The 26934-nt window shown below is 37.5% G+C and overlaps 1 long non-coding RNA gene across 4 annotated transcripts in view; it reads left to right on the forward strand.

Annotated features, from left to right (window-relative positions):
• LOC140609158 (uncharacterized) overlaps positions 1–26334 on the forward strand; it is a 91386-nt gene extending 65052 nt beyond the window's left edge. Inside the window, exons 2-6 of one of the 4 annotated variants that reach the window (XR_012011102.1) lie at positions 10916–10994; positions 12104–12274; positions 13565–13619; positions 15118–15180; positions 24563–26334. This is a non-coding gene — a long non-coding RNA (uncharacterized lncRNA). Of the gene's footprint in view, positions 1–10915; positions 10995–12103; positions 12275–13564; positions 13620–15117; positions 15181–16248; positions 16462–24562 lie in introns of those variants that run through there. The other 3 variants (XR_012011101.1, XR_012011103.1, XR_012011100.1) reach the window with 3 other exon arrangements.
• The last annotated feature ends 600 nt before the right edge of the window (positions 26335–26934 follow it).

A 26934-nucleotide genomic window follows, 5' to 3' on the forward strand; every position in this document is an offset into this window, starting at 1 on the left:
ACAAATAATTATCTTTTCCAAGTATCTCTAGTGCCAACATTAAGAAACCATACCTAAATAGCACTTTCCTTTCTCTTTGGGCAAATTCCAAACTCTTTATGGCTACTTGTAATGATTATCTCCTCTATGAAAGCTGGTGTTGTCCTAATCACTCTTGACTTTGTTTTTTTTGTTTTTTTTTTTTAATTTTTATTTATTTATGATAGTTACACAGAGAGAGAGAGAGAGGCAGAGACACAGGCAGAGGGAGAAGCAGGCTCCATGCACCGGGAGCCCGACGTGGGACTCGATCCTGGGTCTCCAGGATCATGCCCTGGGCCAAAGGCAGGCGCTAAACCGCTGCGCCACCCAGGGATCCCCTCACTCTTGACTTTGAACTCTCCTCAGCAAAGTACTTTTGCTTCTTGGCATTTTAATTAATTTATTTAAGACTAATTTTTTAGAGCAGTTTTGGGTTCATAGCATAATTAAGAGGAAGGTACAGAAATTTCTCATATACCTCCACCTTCATACGCATACAATTTCTCTCATTATCAATATCCCCCAACAGAGTGATATGTTGTTATAATTGATGAACCTCTGTTGACACATTATAACATCTGAAGTCCATAGTTTCATTAGGATTCACTGTTGGTGTTGTACATTCTATAGGCTGGACAATTGTGTAATTATATGTATCTATCATTATAATAACACACAGAGGATTTTCACTACCTACTAAAAATGTCTACTTTAGCCCCTAAATCCCCCACCACTGATCTTTTTACTATTGCCACAGTTTTGCCCACATCCAGAATGTCATATAGTTAGAGTCATATAACTGTAAGTAAATAGTTTTTTTAATTGGCTTCTTTTGCTTAGTACTGTGCATTTCAGGCTCCTCTATGACGTTTCATGACTTGATAGCTCATTTCTTTTTAGCACTGGACAATATCCCATTGTCTGGATGTAGCAGTTTATTTATCCATTCATCTGCAGAAGGACATCTTGGTTGCTTCCAAATTTTGGCCATCATGAATAAAGCTGTGATACTAAACATATCCATGTGCCAGTTTTTGTGTGGACATAAATTTCCAACTCATTTGGAGTGCAATTGTGGGATCATATGGTAAGAGTAGGTTTAGCTTTTCCCATCTCCTTTTTACACCCACTTCTGTTCTTCCATCCTCTAAAGTTCAGCTTACAGTACATCTTCTTCAGGAAGTCTTTCGGATCACTTCTGCTCACAAAATTCTTTCCTTCATTTACAATCATTTTATGGAGGTGGTATGGTCTAGAGCAGTGGCTCTCAAACTTAAGCAGTCATTGGAATCCTAGTGACAGGGCTCGATTAAAACATATTCCTGTGCTCCATTCTTAGAGCTTCTGATTCTGTAGGTCTGGGTAGGAGCCAGGAGTGTGCATTTCTAACAAGTTTCCAGGGGATGCTGATGCTGCTGGCCTGAGAGCCACACATTGAGAACCATGGCTTAGGAAGCATAGAAGACCACCCAGACCACCAGACAGGTCTGGATTTGTATCTCAGTCCCTCTACTTTCAAGCTATGTGACACTGAACTAGTTATTTTACCACTTTAAAGCTCAGTTTCAAAAACAAAAACAAAAACAAAAAAAATAAAATAAAGCTCAGTTTCCTCACCTGTAAAAGGGGAACAATAATAGATTCATTTGTTAGGATTGCACAAAAAGAGACATATAAATGTTGGGAAAACATAAATGTTGGGAAAACAATACCAGATTTCTTTGGTATTGTTTGTTTTGATATTATTGACATGTTTTGAAATTATTTTTATGATAAATACTAAAATATACCAGTTATTATTTTTGTTGTTGGAAAATGAAAAGTCAGAGTATAGAGATTTGTTGACATTCACAGGCCAAAACCAAAGAGGTTAGTAGGCAGCACTTCTCAGATTGGCCTGTGAGCAAACTACAGGGAGAGGTGGAGCAATTGTTTATTATACAGTGCCTGTAAGACCCACTTATGTGTGCATATTATTTCATCCTTAGCAAGAGGAACTGAGGGTGTTGATATGTTACCATCTGATAGAGTATTCCAACTGGGCAGAGCTTCACTGCAAGTTTCTCAGAGGATTTGCTTTTCCTAATGTTCAGCTTACCATGTCTGCTTTTAGCATGGACAAGAATATCTGGTCCAATCTGCTGTGCTCTAAGTGGCAGGGCTGGTTGTTCTTGATGTACCTGGTATAAGTCACAGCAGAGATGGCAGGGGCTGCTTTCCTCACAAGGACACAGTGGGATTGGCAGATGGGATCTTTGAATGTTCTGTCTTGACAGGTCCATCTTGACAATTTCATTCATAACTCTTGGCTGGGCTTGGCTGAGTTTTGCTCTAAGATCTGCCTTTAGGTTGAAATGTCAGTGGCTATAGAGAAAACTCTTTTCATGGCTATGGCAACAGTAGAAGAGAACAAGCAGAAACATGCAAGGCATATTAAGGCCTAGGCTTGGAACTAGCATTTTATCACTGTTGCGTGCCTGTTTTTGTCAAAGCAAGTTTCACGAGGTGAGAAAGATAGTCTGTCTTTATGCTGACATTACACAATCAATCTACCAAAAAACCCAAAATGAATAAAATCTCTATGTGAGGAAAACTATAGCAATTTCAACATAAAATCAAGGTCTGAACAAATTGAGAGGCATACCATGTATTGTAATTGTGTAATTGTAAAAAGTGAATTATTCCCATGGGCCGCCTAGGTGGCTCAGCTGTTGAGGGTCTGCCTTTGGCTCAGGGTGTGATCCTGGAGTCCTGGAATTGAGTCCCACATCAGGTTCCGTGCATGGAGCCTGCTTCTCCCTCTGTCTATGTCTCTGCCTCTCTCTCTCTCTCTCTCTCTCTCTCTGTGTCTCTCATGAATAAATAAATAAATAAAATCTTAAAAAAGTGAATTATTCCTAAATCAATTTATATATTTTATATAATTACAGTTAGAATACCAACTTGGATTTGTTTTCTAGAAATAGACACAATCACTTAAAGTTCAGTTGGAAGACAAAAAAAAATATTAAAAATAGCCAGGAAATTTATCTAAAGGAATATTGACAGAGAGGGTGCCTGGGTGGCTCAGTCACTTAAGCATCTGCTTTCAGCTCAGGTCATGATCTAAGGGTCCTGGAATCTGGCCCTATGTTGGGCTCTCTGCTTTGCTTTTCCTCTCCCCCTGCCTGCGCTACCCCTGCTTGTGCTCTCTCTCTCTCTCTGTTAAGTAAGTAAGTAAGTAAATAAATAAAATCTTAAAAAAAAAAAAAAGAATAGTGAAGGGGGCATCCCAACATAGTATGAAACCACTAAAACCCAAGTAATATAGAACTGGCATAAGAGTAGACAAATTGTTCATCCAGATATAGAGCAGAAAACATTAAAATGTAATATATGACAAGAATATTTCAGGGAGAAAGGATTTATTTAACAGTTGGTGCTGGTAAAACTGATTGCTCACCTATAGGAGTATAAAATCAGATTCCTACATTTCATATATATATAAAAGTCAATTTCAGTTCAAATACTTAAATATAAAAATTAAAGTCTTAAGAATTTTAGAAAGAAATTTAGGAGATAACATACAATCTAGGAAGAAAGATCTTATGATGATGATGATAATAATATTATTATTATTTCTAGAAGCTATGTTTAAAAATTGACATATCTGAGAATATAAATATTAAAAATCTTGTATGATGGGATGCCTGGATGGCTCAGCGGTTGAGAATCTGCCTTCGGCTCAGGGCATGATCCCGGAGTTCTGGGATTAAATCCCGCATTGAGTTCCCTGCAAGGAGCCTGCTTCTCCCTCTGCCTGTGTCTCTGCCTCTCTCTGTGTCTCTCATGAATAAATAAATAAAATCTTAAAAAATTAAAATCTTGTATGTAAAATAAATGATAAGCAGTTCCTGCAGATAGTTACCTGACTTGGAACAAATATTTGCAAAGCAGATGATGGATTAAGCAAGGGTTAGTAACTATAATACTCAGCTTTTACAATTTGACAAAAAAGGACAACTCAATAGAGAAATAGATGAAGGATATAAGTCTGCAGTTCACAAGGGCAAATCCAAACAGTTGATAAATATATTAAAAGATGCTCTAATGCAGTAGTAGTCATAAAAATGCAAACTAAATTAACATTGACATATTGTTTTATACCTGCCAGACTGGTATATATTTTAAATGATATAATAACTATTGTAAGCAGGAATTCAGTAGCCAAAAGTACAGTTATCATGCTGGTGAAAGTGAATTTTCATAGTCCACCTCTTTGGTGCCCAACATCACATTTTTCTTTCCATTTATATAACCTCTCATTCTTTTCTCAAAGTCCAGTTCTCTGGTTGATGTTCACCCCATTCCATCAGGTCTTCTTGTGTTTCCCTGGACTAAAGTGAAATACAAATTAAAATACAATATTGTTTGTATTTTATAGAATATTGGTTCTCAACATAATCATGTGTGATTATTAAGAAGTGCCAGGAAAACTACAATAATAATTGTAGGTTTGTTTGGAATGAGATGTTAAAAAAAATCAAACAAAAAACCATCCAGCTCTCACTGGTCCACAGCAAATATCAAATCCTGATGGGTCGGAGTAGCAAGGAACTCTCTCTGGCGTCAAGGAAGTTGCTGCCAATATAGCAGATTCTGTTTCTGTTTTTTTTTTTTTTTTTTTTTGAAATCTCTGTTTCATTCTGCAGCCTCTGGTACTTGCCAGGGTGGGAGTATGGGATCCTTCTTGCCCATTATATTTCATGACCACAGGTGAGGAGGTCAACTGCCAGTTTTAACAGCTCACTTCTAGTTGGTGTGAGGTTGGGGTTCTTGAGGATGGCTTTAGGGACTGACTAATGGAACCATCAATTTGATATGAGTAGAGTTGGGGGACAGGGTTAGGGACATAGGTGAGAGGTAGGGTTAGGACCAGAAAGGCAAGGAATTTATCTGCTGGTTTCTTTTTTTGTTTTTATCTCTTAGAATACATAACCTTCTTCAAATTTGTAAGTTGTGTTTATTTGGCCCCTCTGTAGAGGGTAGTGGTGGTGGTGGCGGTTTGCAGATCCCATGTAGCTCTTTTTCAGCACTGAAGTAATGGGAAGAGCCAGAGCCTCACTGGGTCCCTTTTTACCTGGGAGGGACACAAGAACTGTGGTGGCTGTGTTATAGAGAGCACAGCAGCAGCCATGCCACTGCTTGGCCCAAGACTGGGTCAGACATTGGTATTGGGAGACACTGCCAATAGCATGGTTAAGTATGGACCCAAGTGCATCATTGTCCCTACTGGAGAAGACAGTACCGTCCACTGCCACTCACTGAGAAGGCTGGGTCTCATGAAACTCCTACCCATCTCATGCACATGCAAATTCCAAAGTGTCTGTAAAAACTGACTACAACATATAACATATAATATTTAATATTTACACAAGTGACTTTTTATTTATGCAGGATCTTTTATTTTGGTCAATTTTAATTTTGTTAACTTCATTTAAGAGCTGGTGAGCAGGGTCATAGGAAGTCTGTAGTTCAGGCAGAAGAGGGAAGGATAAGCACAAACCCTTTCTTAATTGGGGCTTGCATAGCCAGGAATGGACCACTAAATGGACCAAATATATTAACTTGGTGGTTCTCAATGTTGGGTCAGAATCACCTGAGAACTCTGCATACAATGCAGATGTTCAAGTCTTATCCTACTTCAGGGAGCCTTTTGTCTTTTATTAACTCTTCAAGTAGTACTCCAATAGGTACTCAAGTTTCAGTTCTCCTTGCATGAACTCATTATACCTAAGGTATATATCACTGCTCTCTTTATATAATTCCAAGCTGTGTTTCCCAGAAGTTAAATGATTGGTTCCAATTGGGCTGGAAGATAGGGAGGAACTTTTAAAAAGGAATTTCTACCTGATTTGGTGGGGAGTTTAGAAGCTTGGAAACCTTAGTTACTGTTAATATGACACTGTTCTTGCTCATTTTGGTGAGGACTGGTGACATTCCAGGTAAGCTTAAAAGAAGTGTTGTACACTAAATTAAGAAACAAATATTCTCCGTGTTTGTTTGCCACCTTATATTCTTAGCCCCCACCCTTTTTTTGTTAAAAATTTCAAATATTGGGATGTCTGGGTGGTTCAGAGGTTCAGCATCTGCCTTAGGCTCAGGGCGTGATCCCAGAGTCCTGGGATGGAGTCCCACATTGGGTTCCCTGCATGGAGCCTGTTTCTCCCTCTGCCTATGTCTCTCAGGAATAAGTAAATAACATTTTTTTAAAAATTTCAAATATTATATGCACACAGTTAAAAAATAAAACAATAAAGAAAGAGTTTGTATTTCATATTAGATGTTTCTAATGCACCCTGGGGACTGGCATGGGGAGCGTTTGTGTACTCTTTAAGATATGTAACTCATTTTGGCTTACCTCCCCTGACGCTCTAACCTTAGCTTCATTCGTTTCCCAGAGCATACAGAATAAAATGTAAACTCCTTTACATGATCTAAAAGACTTTTCATGATCTGGCCCTGCCTGCTTCCTTAACTTTTCCTACTGTCTCTTTTAGCCCATTTCACTTCCCTGGCTTTGTGTTGTCTGAGGGTCTTACATTAAATGATTTCTCTCCCGGATCTAGTCTGGCTTTCAGGTCTTTCCTCAGCCTATTTATACACTTTATCTGTTGGTGTGGTTTATTTTCTTCACGGTACTGGTCACTCTCCAAAAGTGTCTATCTTTTAATTGTTCATTTTATTTGTCTTCTACGCACAAGTAAATTCCATAAGAATGAGGACTTTGTCTTTTTTCTCTAAGTTCCCATAAAACCTAGAAAAGAACAGTGCCTGACTCAAAAGAGGGTATAATGCATATTTGGAATGAATGAATACATTTTCCCAAGGACGCACAGACACACAGACACACACACACACACACAAGCATGTGCACACACACAAAGAAATTTATGCCAATAGGATCATGTTATCTTTAAAAATAAAATTAATTATGTATCTTTGAGATTTTCACAGAAAAACAGACAGATCTACCTAGAGGTTTTTTTTTTTTATGGCTTAAAGGTCTTCAGGATATAAAATTTAGCTAAAAATAAAAAAGCAAATGGCAGAATGTAATACTATTTTGTGGATGTACTGTGATTCATTTATCTAGTACCCTATTGATGGATATTTTGCTTTTGATTCCAGGAGTTTGCTGTATCAAAAATGTAGCACATGAATACAGTCATGGTATCTTGTAGTATTCTAGTTTCTCTTTTACTTTAAAATTTTTAATATTTCAGGTGCATACATATTTGAACATCATTTTATCAGAATCACCATATTATGTGACTGTAATTATTGGTGGGGAAGATATTATTAATTAAATTAATACCTGGGGATTTTCAAAAATCAATGAGATGATTCTTAGAAAACATTTTTTTTTTTACTTTAGCTTCAGACTTACTGTAAGTGATATTATTCTATGTGAGATGCCAATTTTTAAATGAATTTCCTGGAAAAGAAAGAAGTATTTCCCTTATTACTCTGACTTTTGAGATGATAGTAAGAGTCAGTTAACTTCTCAAGTGTAAAATTCAACGGGGCCCATGGCTGCTGACCCATGAGAAATTTCAAAAGGCTGGCTAATGCATTATTGATTGTGCTTTTCTAATTAGTTCTAGTAAGTGGGCAGTCCTTGGGATGGGGTGGAGGGTACAGGTCATATCATATGTCCCCTTGTCTGCTCCACCAGTCTTATTAATCTAGGGCTATCAGGTCATGAGGAACACAGACAGCTTTGGTAGCAAAAAGGTGCTAAAATTAAAATGGCTAACTTGAGGATGGTGCAAGGCAGGGAGGGAGAGGCAGTTCCTCCAGCTGAGCTGTGTGGTTGAGATAAGATGTGCTCACACAGTGTGTTGATAGACTCAGGTGTTGACTAGCCAGTAGAACCAACACCTGCCTCACTCATGGCTCCTTCCTTGCATTACAATTTGTCTTTCAAGAAGAGATTAATAAGAGAAGGGGAAGCATAGGTGCCTCAGGGCTGTTTATCTGATACGCATATCCTATATTAGTGTTTCCCAAAGGGTTACTTTTATACTTTGTGTACCTCTGGACACACTCCAGTTCATTAGTGTTTCTTTTAAAGGCATTTCTGTGAGCCTAAGTGAGGCCTCCTGCATTCTGTTCCCAGCCCCAGTCTCTATCTTGTCACATTACCACCCTCTGGGCAGCCACAAGCTATGGTAGTGAGAAGTAATGACCAGCTCCTCAAGATCTGGCAGGACCTGCCCTTTCTTAGTGGTAATTCCAAGTCTGTTTACACACGCAGTGCCAGGAAGAAAGAAAGCCAAGAGAGAATCTGTGTGCGCCTTATGCACTTTAAATGCACAGTGAATTCTCATACTTTTAAGTGTGGCCAAATGAATATTTTGAGCCTTATCAATCTGGTTAGCAATTCCTCTTTCCTCAGGGAGAAGAAAGGGTTTGGCATAAGGTGGGTAGAATGGCAGATGTATTTTTTCTTCTATGTCTGGATTAAGTTTAAAAAGAGAGGTTTTCCAAGTAGAAAAGCTAGAATTCAGTTTAAGCAACAGAAGTCTGAAGACAGGGTCTATTTTGAACCCACCTTGGTCTGTTCCTCTCCTTTTTGTTTTTTTGTACTGTTTTTAAATAATTTTGATTTAAAGAACAAAATCTTGGGAAGTCCATCTATAATCTAAGTAACATACCTGTTGATGTGATGTTTGGAGTATTCTTATCTATCTGGAGGCTTTTACCTGTGCTAAGGGCTAAGACTCTATGAGATGCTCTAACATCTCTGAAAGAGGATGAGGTCACTGAGACCTCGCATTCCCCAACCAGGACGGTATCTCAGAATTGCAGATAGTAACAACGTTGTGAGATCCCCCTTTCCCCACCCCATCTTCTATATCCTAGTGTTTACTATAGCAGGTTGTAATGGTAATTAGTGTGGTATTGAATTTTAAGGATGTAATGAAATGTGGACAGGTTCTTAACTCATATATGAACTTTGCAAGAATGTGTGCCTTTGAGCTGGTTTTGAGCATCTCATTACATAGACCCATCATGCCAGTAGGCTGAATTGCATAATAGTCCTAAAGGTTCTACCCACCAGAGGCTTGTCTATGTTTATATTGTATTCCAGAGGACTCTGGAAGGACCTGATACTTCGAGAGAAAGGGCTGGTTGTACTGGTAGTGACTGTAGGCATTTGTTCATTTTTTGTTTGGGAAAACTGCATTTCTTTCACCAAGATATTTGTAATTCTTTTAAAATGGCACCTACTCATTAAATGATAATGTCATGATTTCCCTTCCAAATAGGAAGAATGAATACAATTTTTTTTCTAAAGAACCTATAATTAAAGTTAATGATTTGTAGGTCACTAATTACTTTGCTGCCAGTGGGGAAGAGTGGTAGGATCTGAAGGTCCAGGACCTTACTCTCATAATTATAGATATATTCCTTCCAATGATAACAGAAAAATTGTTTGTAAATGTTATAAGTAGTTGAGTAATAATTAAGGCTCTGTAGTGCATTATTTTGTTTTCTGTAAGTTTCCATTTTATCAAGTTGTTTTGTTTTGTTTTGTTTTGTTTTGTTTTTTAAGCTAGATACACTTGTACTTTCTTATTGAGTAGTTTCCACCTTGGGTATGGATAGTCATACCTCTTCTAGAAGGATTAAAGAGGTAAAGGTGACAGGAAACAGGTAGATTGAGTTACATAGCCCTCTTTGCAAATAACAAAGAGAACAGAGGGAATATATAGTCCAAGGATGGATCTAATGTTCCAAGTAAACATTTATTTCTGCTGTGAAGTTGTAGATATCCCATCAGAGAGCACATTTCATAATGAACAGATGTCTTCTCTATTGCAGTACATTTTAACTTCAAATACATATTTTATATTTAATTTTTGATTGTGTGATCTATTTCAAAGCTCCAAAATGATTCCAAAACTGTTTTTCACTACAAGATTTAAATAATAAGTTGTGTATCTCTGGAAGGTTAGAGTCAAAGAGTAAGCCAGGCACTGGGAAATCACAGTAGATAGTGGTAAAGTGATTTCAATTCATGTGATAGAATTCTCATGCTCTGACCACAACTAAATCGAGAGATGGTGGCATAATGGAAGGAGGAAGTAGGTATGGTAAAATTGTAAGGAGCCAGTGATGATGGGAAAGAAGACTATGTTAAGTGTGGACATTTCATTTTCCTATCCTGAGAATTCTAGAATGATGCCTTCTAGAAAATGTGCAAACAATGATTTGGAGGATGACAGCAATAAGACTTCAGTGATGACAAAGCTTAATACAATTCAGCATGGCACAGATAATTGAATATGCATAGAATATCATTTAATACATAGACCAATTTTTCCTGAGAGCTACCATGTCTAATTTCATTTTGTCATGAAAAGATGGCAATAAAAAAAAAAAAACAAATAACAAGGAGATATACGTGTTTGTCATTCCTTCTTAATTTTGTTACTGTTTATTTCCACAAATCCCCTCAAAAAGGGAATGATACCACAGCATGATTTGAGATCTCTCAAGCTTTGCATTTCTTTCTCCCATTCCTTTTTTTTTTCTTTTTTGCTTGGGCTTAGGACAGCATCAGTTAATACTCGTTGTTTATCCCTTGAATTAATTATCATGAGTTACAGAGACAGAAGTTCTGCTATCTGTTGCACGTCATTAAGTGGCATCATTAAAACATTAAATTATATCAGGGTGAAAAACACTTGTGAGTTCTGCTCATTTATATACAATCCTTGCAAAGAACAACCATCTGTACAAAGATTTTGATGAGGGAAGAGAAGAAAAAACTATAGACCCATTTCTCCTAGGGTTCGTGTTGTTCACTGACTTTTCAACCCTTCTTTGCTTCCTTTTGTTCCAGAACCTGAGTTATAAGAGTGAGCAATAATGGACTGGTGAATAGGCAATCTTGAGGTGCTACACATCTCTCAGCCTATAAGGTAATTGCTTCTGGGTAGGTACAGAATTAATAGCCAAGATATTAATTGGATGGGCCTTTAATCCAAGATGACCAGTGTCTTTATAAAAAGGGGAAATTTGGAGAAACACACACCATGTAAACATGAAAACAGGGATCACATTCATGCACCTATGAGCCAAGAATCACCAAAGATTTCTAGCAAATCACCAGAAGCTGGGAGAGAAGCATGGGACATATTCTGTAGCATAGTCCCCAGAAGGAACCAAGCTTCCTACCATCTTCATCTTGGACTTCTAGAGTCTAGACTTGTAATACAATAAATCTCTTTTAAGCCATCCAGTTTGTGGCATTAGCCCTAGCAAACTAATACACACGAGTAAAGTTAATCTCTGTTTCGTTTCTCTTAAACAAGACTGGAAATGGGGTGAAGCAAATGAAACACTTGCCTCAGCACATTTAAAGGGCACCATCACACACACACACAAAAGATCCTTACTAATCAAGATAAATAGTATCTGAATGCAATATTTTAAAAAACTGAAAGTAATGCAAAAAATCAATGCCAAAAATTCTCAAAAGTTTAAATAGCAACAGGATCAGGAACAGCTTCATGCTACACATATTGGAGCATGAGGCAAAGAAATGAAAAAAATAGTAATACTATGTTCATAGTGTTCTTAAAGAACACTAAACTTATATCTAGGGTTTACTGCTATAGAAAGTATCACATTCAACATCTTTATACATGTACACTTGTCTAATGATTTCCTCAGGCTAAATTATTAGAAGTGGAATTATTGGGCCAAAAATTGTACAGATTTTATGATTTGATACTCATTGTTAAAGTGACAAAATTTTGCTTTCCCTATTGGTTTATGGAAACTTTTTTCTCCTGAGTATGATTTGGTGTTTTGAATGTTTCACTTATTTTGGGAATTGCCTATTCATGTTCTTTACATATTTGTTTGGGTTGTTCATCTCTTTCAAAGTGTTTTATTTAAAGAGCTCTTTTACTAAAGGATATTATCTGTATATTAACTCCTAGTTAATATTATATATATCACTAAAGTTTTCTCCAGTTTATCAGTCCTCTTTTAACTTCATTTATGTTTTATCTTAACCAACCAGAAACCTGAGCATAGGTGGAAGAGGAAGTGACCGGAGTAGAGAAGATCCTTTTTGTAAGGTCACAAGCAGAATAATAAGCAACAAGGGTAGGCACTTGAGGTCAGGAACAGGCCAGAACAATGAAGAAGAGTTTTTTACTTTATCTCTTCACTCCTGAATAGCTGAATACAGGTATACCCAGTACATGCATACTGACTCATTGGCACGGGCTAATAAATTCTGCTTTTTTTTTTTTTTTTTTTTTTTTTACCTAACCCAATTTGAGTTTAATTTTTGTAATTTGTACCCAGAAAGAGTCCTGATTAATCAGGCCACATAATTCGGGGAAATGTTTTTTTTTTTTTTTTTCTGTTAAATACAAGGAGAGATTTCCAGGGAATCTGAAGAACTGAAGAAGTAGTAGACTTCATTTTCCTGATTTTGGAGGGTAAGGTCTCAGATGGTGTTCAGATGGGCTAATTATAAATGGGAAAATAATTCCAGGTTTTTGACATCAGAGTTATGGAGGCTTTTAGTATTTACACATATCTAAAGCTCAAAGTGTAAAGGCTAATTTGGAACTGAGGGTCAAGACTTTTTTTTTTACTCTCATGGAGCTTTCTGCCTCCAGGGAGAAAAAGTGCTCATCCTATTGACTTTAAGCATTCTGGTTTTGTGGCAATTATTTTTTATTGTATAATACTACATTGGCATTTGTTTTTTTAATGCTTTGGTAGCATTACTAGGGGTTAATAGGAGTCCTCCCTTGGGACATGGCAGGTACCAGTGATGGAGCTATTATTATTTCACTCCAAATTGAACCTTCTCTGTGCTGCTCAGTGATGATGTAGCTGGGATTTTGCAGGCTACATTTCCCAGAATTCTTTGCCTGTTAGGCACCTCAAGCAGCAGGCCCTACAAAGAAATTGGGAGTTAGGACAGAAGGGATTTTCATCCTGCTTGCTTGTTATTCCTGTTAAAAAGGCCCCTACATCACATTTTGTTCCAGTCTCCATTTGTGTTTGTACTTTGCTTGTGTGTCTCCTTGGAGGTACCTGGAGCATCCAAGTTTCCCTCCTCTGAGCTTCTAGGCTCTGATAATCTAAACATTTGTATTCCCCTGGCCTAAGGGGTGGCAGCTACACTTAGGATCTCTGTTATTTCAGGGTTTCTATTTTGCTCTTGTATCCCACAAACCACCTGTGTAATCGATTCCTTATATTTAATTCTCTTCCAGATCCTACTATGTAATAATAGGAATGGTCTCAGGAAACATATCCTAAAATATAGAATTCTGGAATTGGTTCAGTTATGTTCTTGGCCTTAAATACACTGCTAAACTCCTTGGCCTGGAAAAAAAGTTACTAATCATGACATGCATTGGTATCACGATTAAGTAAATGAACTCTTGTGGTTAATTGTTGAAGCAAATGCCTTGGCGACCAAGCAGCTATCTTACTTTTTTGTTTCCTTTTATTTCAGTAAGAATGAAAACTGCAAAAACTAGAAGGTAGGGTGACTGCTTTTGATTGCACTGGTGAGTTGACTGAGAGAAAAATGACCAACTTTAGGCCTTTAAAATTTCCACTAAAGACATTGTTAGGTAAAAATCAGGGTTTCTAGAGCATCCCTAAAAGATTCTCTTATTTTCTGTAGACAATGAACTGACTTTGCTGCAGATTAGTCCATAATTTAACTGGGTAGGTTGCAGTTACAATATCAGTTGGATTTATAACCTGCCAACTTCTTACTTGAAAGATTGGGAAGAAGTGGGACCTGGAATGGGGTATCTGTATAAACTCAAAGCTGAGAGTGTTGAATCCCTGAGGTTTTTAACACTCCCTTGCTAGCAAAATCAGCTACTTCTGCCTCACCTTGTCAAGAACTACCAACACCACCTCGCATGGCCTCTATAACTTGAGTCAGAACAAATACAAGGTAGTGTCAGGAGGGTGTAGTTATGCTCAAAATAATTGCAAAATTTCATTATTATGTATTGGCATAAATGTGATGAATTTACGTGGGAATGGGTTTTCTGGTTGTTAAATTAAGATAGATGGAATATAACATTGTATTAGGCTAACTTTATTGATGTGAGTTCACAGAGAGTCTGTATTTAATGTATTCGCTCAAGCAGCTGAACATATCTGTAACAGTTTGCTTGGTTGATTGACTGACACTTGGGCTCATTGATTGTGTACGTTCAATGAGGTTCAGATGTCAAAGCTTCTGGGAGCAATGTTGGGGAAGAAATAACAAAGGTTTAGACATTGCAAACTTTGGAGTAGATTAATCATAGGCAGCCTCACACTGCTCCACCCCCTTCTCTATAATACTAGAGAGAGCCCAGTGATGACTTTTTTCACTAAGGCATTGAGGGATGTATTATTGAGAGGAGCTCCAGTGTCTAAAAAACTGCATGACTGTGGTAGCTGTTCTCTGGAGGCTTAGGATACGGCATCAGAATGCTTTGACTCTCTTTACACAGGAAGACAATGAAGCTCCCCAAATTTAAGCTTGCTGGGAAAGGAAGTGGAACCATAACCTGTATCTCTTGACTTCTAGTCTGAGACCCCTTCATTAAGCATCATTAGGTTCAAATCCATTAGTGCTTTTCTGGTATATACTTCAAGACTCAAGGTTACTTGGTTTTATATGTGTATATTCATGCACACTTGTTCTCTTCCTCACATATGACTTATGGGGAGAAAATAATGAGAAAATCTCATAACATGCAAAACGAAATGCAGCAGTCTATCACAGTAGCTGCCACTTGAGTTTTTATGCTGCTGTCCAACTGCAGAGGCAGTGCTGAGCAGTTGTAGGAGATATTGTGACCTGCAAAGCCTTAAAAGTTTACTATCTAGCCCTTGATGGGAAAAGTTTGCCTACCCCTGCCCTAAGAATAAAAGCACTTACGATAAAGCTTAAGTTTCGTGTGATCACTCTTCTTTTTTATCAGCATAAATTTGGTAATATTGTGTTTCCATGTTTATAGATTAATTGTAAATTTAAATAATCTATGATTTCTCTAGTCAGTAGGAAAGATGGGGCAGTTTTTCCAGAAGACTGAACAGAATGACTGTCTCCTAAAGAAGGTGAGCTACTTGGTATCCCCCGTTTTTATTTTTTAAATGTAACTAAATTAATTAATTTAAAGATTTTATTTATTAATTTGAGAGAGAAAGAGAGTATGAGCAGGGAGAGGGGCAGAGGGTGAGAGAAAATCTCAGGCAGACTGCTTGCTGAGTGAGGAGCCAGATGTGGGCCTTGATCCTACAACCCTGAGATCAAGACCTGAGCTGAGATCAAGAGTTGGATGCTTAACCAACTGAGCTACCCAGGCACCCTTCGTTTACCTTTTCACAGATGAATTTTAAAGAGTATAAATACCAGAGAGAACTTTCACAGGTCACTGGTAAAATAGCAAAGTTGCCTCCTGATGATTAAGAGGTAACTTTGCTTTTCAGATTTGCTAACATTCACTATATATATATTTTTAAAGATTTATTTATTTGTGAGAGAGAAAGAGAGAGAGAGCAGGGGAGGGGCAGAGGGAGAGGGAGAGAATCTCAAGTAGACTCCCTGCCAAGCATGGAGCCCCACATGGGGCTCGATCTCACAACTCTGAAATCATTACCTGAGCTAAAACCAAAAGTCGGATACACAACTGACTGAGCCACACAGGCTCACAACATTCATTATATTTTTAAAAACCCTCTTTCAACATAACTCTGTAGACCAATCACCTAAAGACAATAATGGTTAATTGTCAACTTGGGCTCCTTTAGAATATTAATTTTAATTGAAAAGTGCTAAACAAATATAAAAATAGATGCATTCATTATTTTCTAATTGTTTCTAGCTTAGCATCATATGTAATATTTATAGAATATTTAGTCAATAAATAATTAGTTATCACTTGCCTCTTTTTTTCTTGAGGAATGTAAGATTGCATGTATTTTCCACAAGTTGAAAAACAAGTTCATATCCAGGACAGGCCATTATTTCCTAAATTACTGAAGTCATCCCGGAGATGAAGTTGTTTTGAGATGATTGATTTTTTTTTCATTATCCCACGAGCCCGAATATTTACTGCTATGTTCCTTTTCACCATTCGTATTTTAAAAATCTCTCAGGGAAGTAGAAACATAAAAAGCCCCCAGGACCCATCTCTGTTTCAGTGCTGCTGTGACACACACTCTTGTTTAGCTGCTGTCTTCCCTGTGGAACTGCATCAATGCTTCTTGGTCAGATTTGTCTTCCAGAGAGACTTCATGTGGGAATGCTTCCCAATGGAAGAACAATGGATAATGTGTCAGTCTGAAGACTTACTCAAACACCTTTTCTCAAGTGATTAAACAAATATACTGACTGAATAGTGATTTGATTCTTTCTTCAGCTTTGCTTCCTTCTGCTTCAGTGAACACTGTATTAGTATCCTATTGCTGCTGAAATAAATCACCTCAAGTTTAGTGACATAAAGCAACACACATCTATTAGCTTATAATTTTGGGAGGTCAGAAGTCCAAAATGGTTCTCACTAGCTTGAAATCAAGGTTACTGCAGGGCTGTGTTCTTTTTTGGAGGCCGTAGGGGAAGATCTGTTTTCTTGCTTTTTCCAGGATCCACTTTATTCCACTTGCATCTTCAAAACCAGCAATGGCCTGTCTTTCTCACATAGCATTCCTCTGACGCCAATACTCTGGGCCTCCCCCATTTAAGATCCCTTGAGATTACATTGGGCCCAGTATGGATAATCCATGGTGAAGTCTCCCAGGTCAATATCCTTAATTTAATCACAGCTTAAATACAGCTCAAAGTCCCATTGGGTATGTGAGGTAGTGTGTTCACAGGTTCTGGGGATTAGGATGTAGGCATCTTTCTGGTGGGTGCGTTATTCTGCCTACCACAAGCACTTTAACTCAAAAGAGTAGATAATGTCTGAAATGGAACAGAATCATTGGGGAGATTTTGTTTTCCTGTTGCTATTTCTCAATCATACTTGTTTCCTACTTCAGCTGTTGCAGTACAAAGTACATTTTGGGGATAAAATTACTGTTCTTGCATGCTCCTTTTCAGGGCTGGCCTGAGGCAAATTGTGAACCCACAAATCTGTTTGGTCTGTCTATCCTGCAGCCCCTCCCCCGCACTGCACTCCCCTCTGCCCTGCACCCTCCCTAAGTCTTATTTCTTCCTTCCCAGAACTCTGCTCTCTTTTCTTACTCCTAGTCTTAGGCTAATCCTGATAAGGTATTTTGTAATAGGAACTTAAAAAATGATGTTCATGCAGATATTTTCATGTTATTAAAAGGTTTTAAAAATCAAAAGACTTCTAAATCTTTAAGACACAGAATGGAACTATAAGATCCAAAATTGGTAATATGATGATAGTAAATTATATTCAAATATTTATTCATCATATGCTACCCTAGTTGCTGGGGGGAATTCAGAGATAAGAAAAGCTCAGTTCTCAGTGAATTGTTAATCTGGTCGATTGAAAATTCATATTATTGGATCAGAGGACTTTCAAACCACCCATGTAAGTTCTAGTCCTTTGTAGCTGTACTATCATTCATACCATTAGGGTTTAAAAACTAGAATTTTTCTTTATGGAATTGCTATCGACCTATATTTACCAATGGTTGCAAATTCACTAATACAAATGTGCCAAGGGAATGTAGCCCTCAAGTTTCTTATACCTTCTGATGACAGAAGTTGGGGAGGAAGGGGTAAGAACATAAACTTCAAATTTGCCAGTATATAATATCTTCTGCTTTGAATATTCTTTTCTGAATGATTCAGAGTCTTAGATTTATAATTTATTTCCCTTCCTTCTATATCTTTTTAAAATGGTATCTTGTTGTATTTGGGGATGAGGCTTATGTGACCACATGATTGCAGGAGGCTACAAGGGCCTGTGGATTTTAAGTGGTCTCTGCTATGGAGTGGCCATTCTGGTTTTCTCCCTAGACTAGTATCTGCTGAAACATCCATGTGGTCATTTGAATACTGTGCTGGCATATATCCTGGCTCCCAGATGTATATTTCTAGAAGTGAAATCTCCACATATTGTGGCTTTGCTATCCCAACTCTACGCTTTTGCTCGTCCTCCAGCTCTCAGAACTCATGTCCTTTTATCAGAGCATACAGAAACCACTGGGTGTCTTTGCACCCATTGTGTGGGCTGTAGGAGACATGAGTGCTGTTTCAGGCCTACTTAGCATCCTTCACCAATGAAGTGTTATTGCTTCTGCATCATGCTGGATGACGCTGTGTGTGGCACTCTAGGGGCATAAACTCTCTCAAGTGTTGCAGGTAAGATTTCCAGGAGACACACTCTGAGGTGGAGATTTGCATGCAGAAGTTTGGTGAGAAGGGCTCCTAGAATTTACACATGGGTAGAAGCGGCGGAGGAATGATCAAAGCAGGATTGAAGTGTGACGGAATGCCACAAAATCTCAGCCAATCCTGTAGAGAATCTTTGAAGCTGAAATAAACCATAAAGATGTCCTGAATTAAGGCAAGGGGGCTAGGCACCTTATGTAGACTAGTATTGGATCAATATTAGACTTGTATTGACCAGTCACTGGATGAAAATTGCTCCCTGCCCACCTGACCTGTGGGGACATTCCCTTGGGCAGTGCAGCTCTTTTCAGCTGAAAGCAGTTCTCTGAGAAATATTTAGCTGTAAACTGTCAGACATCAATACTGCCACCATCTAGGGAAATGAGTGCATTAGTCTTGAAAGAGGGAAGAACTGGGAGCCATACCATAGCATCCACTATCCTGGGGAAGCATGTCATTAGCTACTCCTGACTCCCAATTGACATTCCTGGGATCGGATCCCCCCTCATTCATATGGATATTTCTTTGTGTCTCCATTTCCCTGCTCTGTCCAGGCATTCTGCTCTGAGAGGGAAAGGAAGGGGCATAGTTATTTGATGTTTTTTCTTCATTTTCTTGTCATTTTATTTTCTACACTCTCCCTGGACACTGAGTGTGGGCTTTCTTTTGTCCTCCTCCTCTCTTTAGTGGACTTCTCATGTATCATGTTGTCAAGAACCATGATCTGAGCTTTTACCCTGCTCTCAAGCTAGGAAGTTAGCTTGCCACGGTTTCATGGCATCTGGCAGAAGACATAAGACTCCGAGTCAGAGACAGGGGGCTTTATTACTCAAGACATGTGAAGTAGTTTGAACTTCACGTTAGTTAGCCCACTCTCCACTTTCTCCAAATCCCACAGGAGCAATGTTGATGGCTCTAATGAGTGCTATGTACACAGTGGATTTATGTCACAGCTGAGGAACTCCAAGCTTAGGAGAACCCCAAATCTGCCCAAAATTTGAACCAGAGGGAGACATTATTTTCATTTTACTAGATAGCAAACAACCCTATCCTATGCTCCATAGGGACATACTCTTTCCATCTTTTAAGACTGTTCTTTGTAAAGTATCCTAGAAAAGATAGTCCAGAATAGAAGACTGTCAGTGCCTCTACTTACAAGATGTGAAGAAACGTAAAAATTCACGGAGAATTGTCACCCAAGCCACACATTCCTAACCTGTAAGCATTTTTTGACAGCTCAGCCTTAAAGATAGAAGGTGTATTATTTCTACATTGTAGAAGAAATTATGATCAGAGTCTTTTAGGCTTGACTATTGCTATAAGAGCTTCAGAATGCTAGATACTAGGGATTATTATTGACAAAATATACTGACTTGATATTACCCAAATAGTGCCCAAATTCTCTATTACTTTCGTATTCTTATACCTTTTCTATTTATTTTTTTATTATTATTTTTTTACCTTTTCTATTTAGAACTTAGGAAGATTGCAAGTGTCTGATGTTTGTAAAATAGAGATATTTTCTTGTCTAGGACCATGATCTAAAGACTATATGTTTTTAGATTTTTATTTAAATTCAATTAATTAACATATAATATATTTTTGGTTTCAGAGGTAGAGTTTAGTGATTCATCAGTCTTTTATAACACCCAGGGCTCATTACATCACATACCCTTGTTAATGCCGATCACCCAGTTACCCCCTTCCCTCCAACGATCCTCAGTTTGTTTCCTATGATTAAGAATCTCTTATGGTTTGTCTCCCTCTCTGATTTCACCTTGTTTTATTTTTTCGTCTCTTCTCCTATGCTCCTCTGCTTTGTTTCTTAAATTCCACATATGAATGAGATCATATGATAATTGTCTTCTCTGATTGACTTATTTCATTTAGCATAATACCCTGTAGTTCCATTCACGTCATTGCAAATGGCCAGATTTCTATTTTTTTTTTGATGGCTGAGTAGTAGTCCATTGTATATATATATACCACATCTTCTTTACCCATTCATCTGTCAATAGACAGCTCTTTCCACAGTTTGGCTATTGTGGACATTGCTGCTATAAACATTGGGTTGCAGATGCCCCTTGGGATTACTCTATTTGTATCTTTGGGGTAAATACCCAGTGCAATTATTGGGTCATAGGGTAGCTCTATTTTCAAATTCTTGAGGAGCCTCCATACTGTTTGCCAGAGTGGCTGTGCCAGCTTGCATTCCCACCAACAATGTGAGAGAGTTCCCCTTTCTCCACATCCTTGCCAACATCTGTCGTTTCCTGACTTATTCATTTTAGCCATTCTAACTGGTGTGAGGGGATATTTCATTGTGGTTTTGATTTATATTTCCCTGATGCCAAGTGATGTTGAGCATTTTTTTCATGTGTCTGTTGGCCGTGTATAGGTCTTCTCTAGAGAAATATCCATTCATGTCTTCTGCCCATTTCTTGATGTGATTATTTGTTCTTTGGCTGTTGAGTTTGATAAGTTCTTTACAAATTTTGGATACTAGCTGTTTATCTAATGTGTCATTTGCAAATATCTTTTCCCATTCTATAGGTTGTCTTTTGATTTTGTCGACTGCTTCCTTTGCTGTGCAAAAGGTTTTTATCTTGATAAAGTTCCAATAGTTCATTTTTACCTTTATTTCCCTTGCCTTTGGAGATGTGTCTAGCAAGAAATTGGTATGGCCAAAGTCACAGAGGTTGCTGCTTGTGTTCTATTCCAGGATTTTGATGGATTCTTGTCTCACGTTTAGATCTTTCAACCATTTTGAGTTTATCTTTGTGTCTGGTATAAGAGAATGGTCCAATTTCATTCTTCTGCATGTGGCTGTTCAATTTTCTCAACACCATTTATTGAAGAGACTGTCTTTTTTCCAGTGGATATTCTTTCCTGCGTTGTTGAAGATGAGTTGACCATAGAGTTGAGGGCCCATTCCTGGGTTTTCTATTCTGTTCCATTGATCTATGATTCTGTTTTTGCAAGAGTACCATCTTGTCTTGATGATCATAGCTTTGTAATACATCTTGAAATCTGGCATTATGATGCCCCAGGCATTGGTTTTCTTTTTCAGTATTCCCCTGGCTATTCAGGGTCTTTTCTGGTTCCATACAGATCTTAGGATTATTTGTTATAACTTTGTGAAGTAAGTTGATGGTATTTTGACAGGGATTACATTGAATGTACAGATTGCTCTAGGTAGCATGGACATTTTAACAATATTTGTTCTTCCACCCCATGAGCATGGAACGTGTTTCCATTTCTTTGTGTCTGACTCAATTTCTTTCATGAGTGTTCTATAGTTTTCTGAGTACAGATCTTTTGCCTCTTCGGTTAGGTTTATTCTTAGGTATCTTATGGTTTTCGTATAATTGTAAATGGGATTAACTCCTTAATTTCTCTTCTTTCTTCTGTCTCATTGTTACTGTACAGAAATGCAACTTATTTCTGTGCATTGATTTTATATCCTGCCACTTTGCTGAATTCCTGTATGAGTTCTAGCAATTTTGGGGTGAAGTCTTTTGGGCTTTCCATATAAAGTATCATGTCATCTGTGAAGGGTGAGAGTTTGACTTCTTCTTTGCTGCTTTGGATGCCTTTTATTTCTTTTTGTTGTCTGATCACTGATGCTAGGACTTCTAGTACTATGTTGAATAACAGCAGTGAGACTGGACATCCTTGCTGTGTTCCTGACCTTAGGGGAAAAGCTCTCAGTTTTTCCCCATTGAGAATGATATTCACTGTGGGATTTCATGGATGGCCTTTATAATATCGAGGTATGTTCCCTCTATCCCTTTATGCTCTACTTTGTCAAATGCTTTTTCTCTATTGAGAGGATCATATGGTTCTTGTTCTTTCTTTTATTAATGTGGTGTATCACATTGATTGGTTTGTGGATATTGAACCACTCTTGCATCCCAGGAATGAATCCCACTTGGTCATGATGAATGTTGGGTCCTAGTGGCTAATATCTTGGTGAGAATTTTTGCATCCATGTTCATCAAGGATATTGGTCTATAATACTCCTTTTCGGTGGAGTCTTTGTCTGGTTTTGAGATCAAGGTAATTCTGGCCTCATAGGAAGAGTTTGGAAGATTTCCCTCCATTTCTCTTTTTTGAAACAGCTTCAGAAAAATAGGTGTTAATTCTTCTTTAAATGTTTGGTAGAATTCCACTTGGGAGGCCATCTGGCCCTGGAGTCTTGTTGTTGGGAGGTTTTTGATTACTGCTTCAATTTCCTTGCTGGTGATGGGTCTGTTCAGGTTTTCTATTTCTTCCTGTTTCAGGTTTGATAGTTTATACATCTCTAGAAATGCATCAATTTTTTCCATATTACCTATTTTGTTGGCATATGAGTGCTCATAATATGTTCTTATAATTGTTTGTATTTCCTTGGTATTGGTTGTGATCTCTCCTCTTTCATTCATAATTTTATTTATTTGGGTCCTTTGTCTTTACTTTTTGATAAGTCTGGCCAGGGGTTTATCAATCTTATTAATTCTTTCAAAGAGCCAGTTCTTAGTTTTGTTGATCTGTCCTACTGCTCTTTTGGTTTCTATTTCATTGATTTCTGTTCTAATCTTTATTATTTGTCTTCTCCTGCTGGGTTTAGCCTTTATTTGCTATTCTTTCTCCAACTCTAAAGACTGTATTTACCTGAATTGGCAAATTACTTTTAGGAGTATATCACAGCTATGTTTTGCATCTTATTTTGACATGTAAACTGTCAGGTAGTAAAGTAATTCATGCTATTAGTCGAGGGTAATTAACATTAGCTGCTGTAACAAACAATTCCCAAGTTTCAGTGGCTTAAGACAAAAAGTTTCATTTCTTATTCACATCACAGAACAAAGTAGGTCAGCTAGTTCTCCTGGGGATTTTCCAACCCCCCCACCTACCCCCCATATTGAGTCAGGGACCCAGGGTCCTTCCATCTGGTGGCTCTACTTTTCAGTAAGGCTTCCAGACTCCTTCAGAGCATACCCTCCATTTGAGCAGCTGACTAACAAAGAGTTTTGAGCATCACATGGGATGTTTTAAGAGTCAGGCCAGAAAGTGAGGTATAACACCATTCATATTTCTTTGGCCCAAACTAATTATACAGTCTGACCTACATGCAGAGGGTGGGGAAATATGGTCTTCCTATTGTCTCTGTCATATACTTAAATAAGAATCTGTCGGTCAACAGTATTTATTGATGATCAGCTTTTGCATGTCATTGTATTAAGCAATCATGAAGGTGAGAAGAGAGTCAAAAGTTCCTATGCATGGATATAGAGAATTGGTTCAGGCAAAAGTCATTTTTGATTCATTCTTTTTAATCACTTAGTAATAGGTTAAGTCCAATGCTCCATTGCAGGTTAGTTGGTTGTTGTTGTTGTTATTGTTTTGAAATTAGGGGCATATTTAACTCTTGGAAGTGATGTATAAATTATAGTGTGTGTATTAGAAAACATGTTTCCTGAGTTCAAATATTAGGTACCTAGATCCCTGGTAGTGATTGCAAACATTCCTCCATGTTCAACAGCTGAGGTAACAGAAGAGGATTGGCAGAAGCAATATAGGGAATTGGGTATGCCAGTAACATGCTAATTCTTTAATAAGCATAAAGAAAGATATTGCATGTTAGGCAATCAGTGGCAACCTAAAGGAGGGTGGGATCAGGACTAGGCACCTGGGTCATGAGAAAACTATATAAACAAACAGGAAAACAGTGACAAGACATGATGATTGTCATTAAATTGTCAAGCACTGTTATATAAAATAAGTGCAATTATTGAACATGTAATGATGTTAATAGCTAAAGAAAAGAAAATGTAAGTTTGAAATTACTATGACCTCTTTTTTTGTTGCAACAGACACAAACATATTTTCAACAGACTTGGTGACCTTGTAATTATAAGATGAAAGCAAATAAGTGGCGTGCATTCTGAGGCCAATTTTGCCTCCCTGAACCCCAATTATTATTTTTAAATGATTCAGATAGTCAAGTAGCCCAATGATAGTAGTAGGAGATTGATATTTGTTAAATGCATGTTGTATGTTGGGAACCACACTGGCACTTGAAAAAAATGTTGACTATTTAATTCTCATGAGGATGCTCAGAAGCAGGCATGATTTTCCCTCTTTTAACAGAAAAGAAAACTGAAGCCCAATGAAGGACACATGATGAACTGTGGAACTGGAACTAGAAACCAAGTCTTTGGACAGGGTTCATTGCTTTCCATTATAATAGTGACATAAATTTAACCGATTACTGCCAACAAGAAATGGTTGATATTTTGAACAATTTATAAAGTGATGCAAGGTAAAATAAAAGATTGCTTAGTTGAACTCTACAGAAAAGATGAAAGAAAGGTGACATATTGAAACATATTGATTTGACATCACAAAAAAATATGTGTACCTCTCACTCTATCGTTCATGCTCTCATTCTCTTTTTCTTCCTTTCTAATTTATATATCATCAATTTCTGGAAAAGGATTGATGGAAGTTCTTTGGCTGACTCCCAGGAAAGTAATAATGTAGTAAAATTATTTTCAAATTCCTAGCTAGATTGCTTGCCTCCAGATTGTGAAGAACCAACAACATTGCTTATAGAAAAATAGCCATGTATGTCATAAATGCTTTTATGCTTTATATGACTGGAATCATATTATTTACATTCTCTATGGTCAGCATTTATTTACTTATTTATTCTTTTATGGTCAGCATTTATGTCTGATATTATGTTCTTCATATTCATCTATGTTGTTCTGTGTAATCTGTAGTTTAGTTTTTACTGCTGTATGTGAAATTCCATTGTATATATAGACCACAGTTTGTTTATCCTTTGTGTTGTTGACAGACATTTGGGCTGTTTCCAGGCTTTGGCTGTAACAAATTCTGGTGTGAACATTCTTTTACAAGTATCCTAATGCACATATGCAAGTGTTTCTGTAGGGGACATATATTCTTAGGAGTATAATTGCTGGGTCATAGAGTAAGGGCATCAACTTTATTGGATAATGTCATAGTGTTTTTCCAGAGTGAATGTTGTGCCAATTTACACTCCCAGTAGCCATGTAACAGTTTTGATTGACTGAGGTATAGTTAGCATACAGTGTTACACTAGTTTCAGATATACAACATAATGATTGGACTAGTTATGCTATAGTCATGTAACAGCCATATAACAGTTTTATTTGCTCTGTAACCACATCTTAGATTTGTTTTTGTCAATTGACTCTTGCCAATGTGGTAGCTCAGTGTAGTATGTATGTATGTATGTATGTATGTATGTATGTATGTATTTTTAAGGCTTTATTTATTGAATTGAGAGAGAGAGAGAGAGAGTACATGGGTAGGGGGAAGAGCTGAGGGAGAAGCAAACTCCCTGCTAAGCAGGGAGCATGATGCTGGGCTTGATCTCGGGACCTCAGGGTCATGAGCTGAAGGCAGATGCTTAAGGAACTGAGCCACCCAAGTGCCCCAGTGTAGTTTAAACTTGCATATCCTTGAGTAATAATGAGATTACACATGGTTTCTTAGGCTTTTTTGTCATTTATGTTTCCACTTCTATTACTTTTCAAGATTTTTGTCCATTTTCCATTGGGTTTATTTGTCTTTTATCATTGATTTGGACAAAACTTTTTAAACATATTTTCTGGACACTAATCATTTGACAGTAATTTGTGAGACAAATATTTTCTTTCAGTTTATGATTTATCTTCTCAGTTTTTAATGGATTTTTTTTAGTAAACACAAGCATTAAATTTTAATGTAGTCAAACTTACCATCTTGGGATCCCTGGGTGGCGCAGCGGTTTGGCGCCTGCCTTTGGCCCAGGGCGCGATCCTGGAGACCCGGGATCGAATCCCACATCAGGCTCCCGGTGCATGGAGCCTGCTTCTCCCTCTGCCTATGTCTCTGCCTCTCTCTCTCTCTCTCTGTGACTATCATAAATAAATAAAAAAATTAAAAAAAAAAAAAACTTACCATCTTTTCTTATATAGTTTGTACTTACTATGTCCTAGTTAAGAAAGCTTTTGTACTCTGTGGTTGTAAAGATAGTCTCCTACCTCTTCAAAAGTGTTTCACTTTTTTATACATGATTTTCTTAATATATAGTGTACTTTAGAAATATAATTTTTTTCATATGGTTCACAAATTAGTATACACCAAATTGAGGTGTACTTTCATATATCAAGTTTTATGACATATAACTAAAACGTCACTCCCCATTTTTAGAACACTTTTAACATGTTATTATGGTTATGATTAAATATGTTTTCATTGAAAACTAAAGTGTGGTTAAGGTAGATTAATCTAGGTCTGGTGATCAGGAAATAGGAAGGGTGTAAAAGGTAGCTTTGAGACAGGGAGACCAGTTAGAAGCTTATCACATTTAAGAAAATGAAGCTCTGAATCATGACAGTGACAGGGTAATGGAAAGAACAAAAACGTGAGAAACTTTCAGAGGAAGAGCTGAATGTATTTGGTAAACACATGAATATGGAAAGCAAAAT

This window comes from Canis lupus, chromosome 18, assembly GCF_048164855.1.
Source record: "Canis lupus baileyi chromosome 18, mCanLup2.hap1, whole genome shotgun sequence".
NCBI classification, from domain to species: domain Eukaryota; kingdom Metazoa; phylum Chordata; class Mammalia; order Carnivora; family Canidae; genus Canis; species Canis lupus.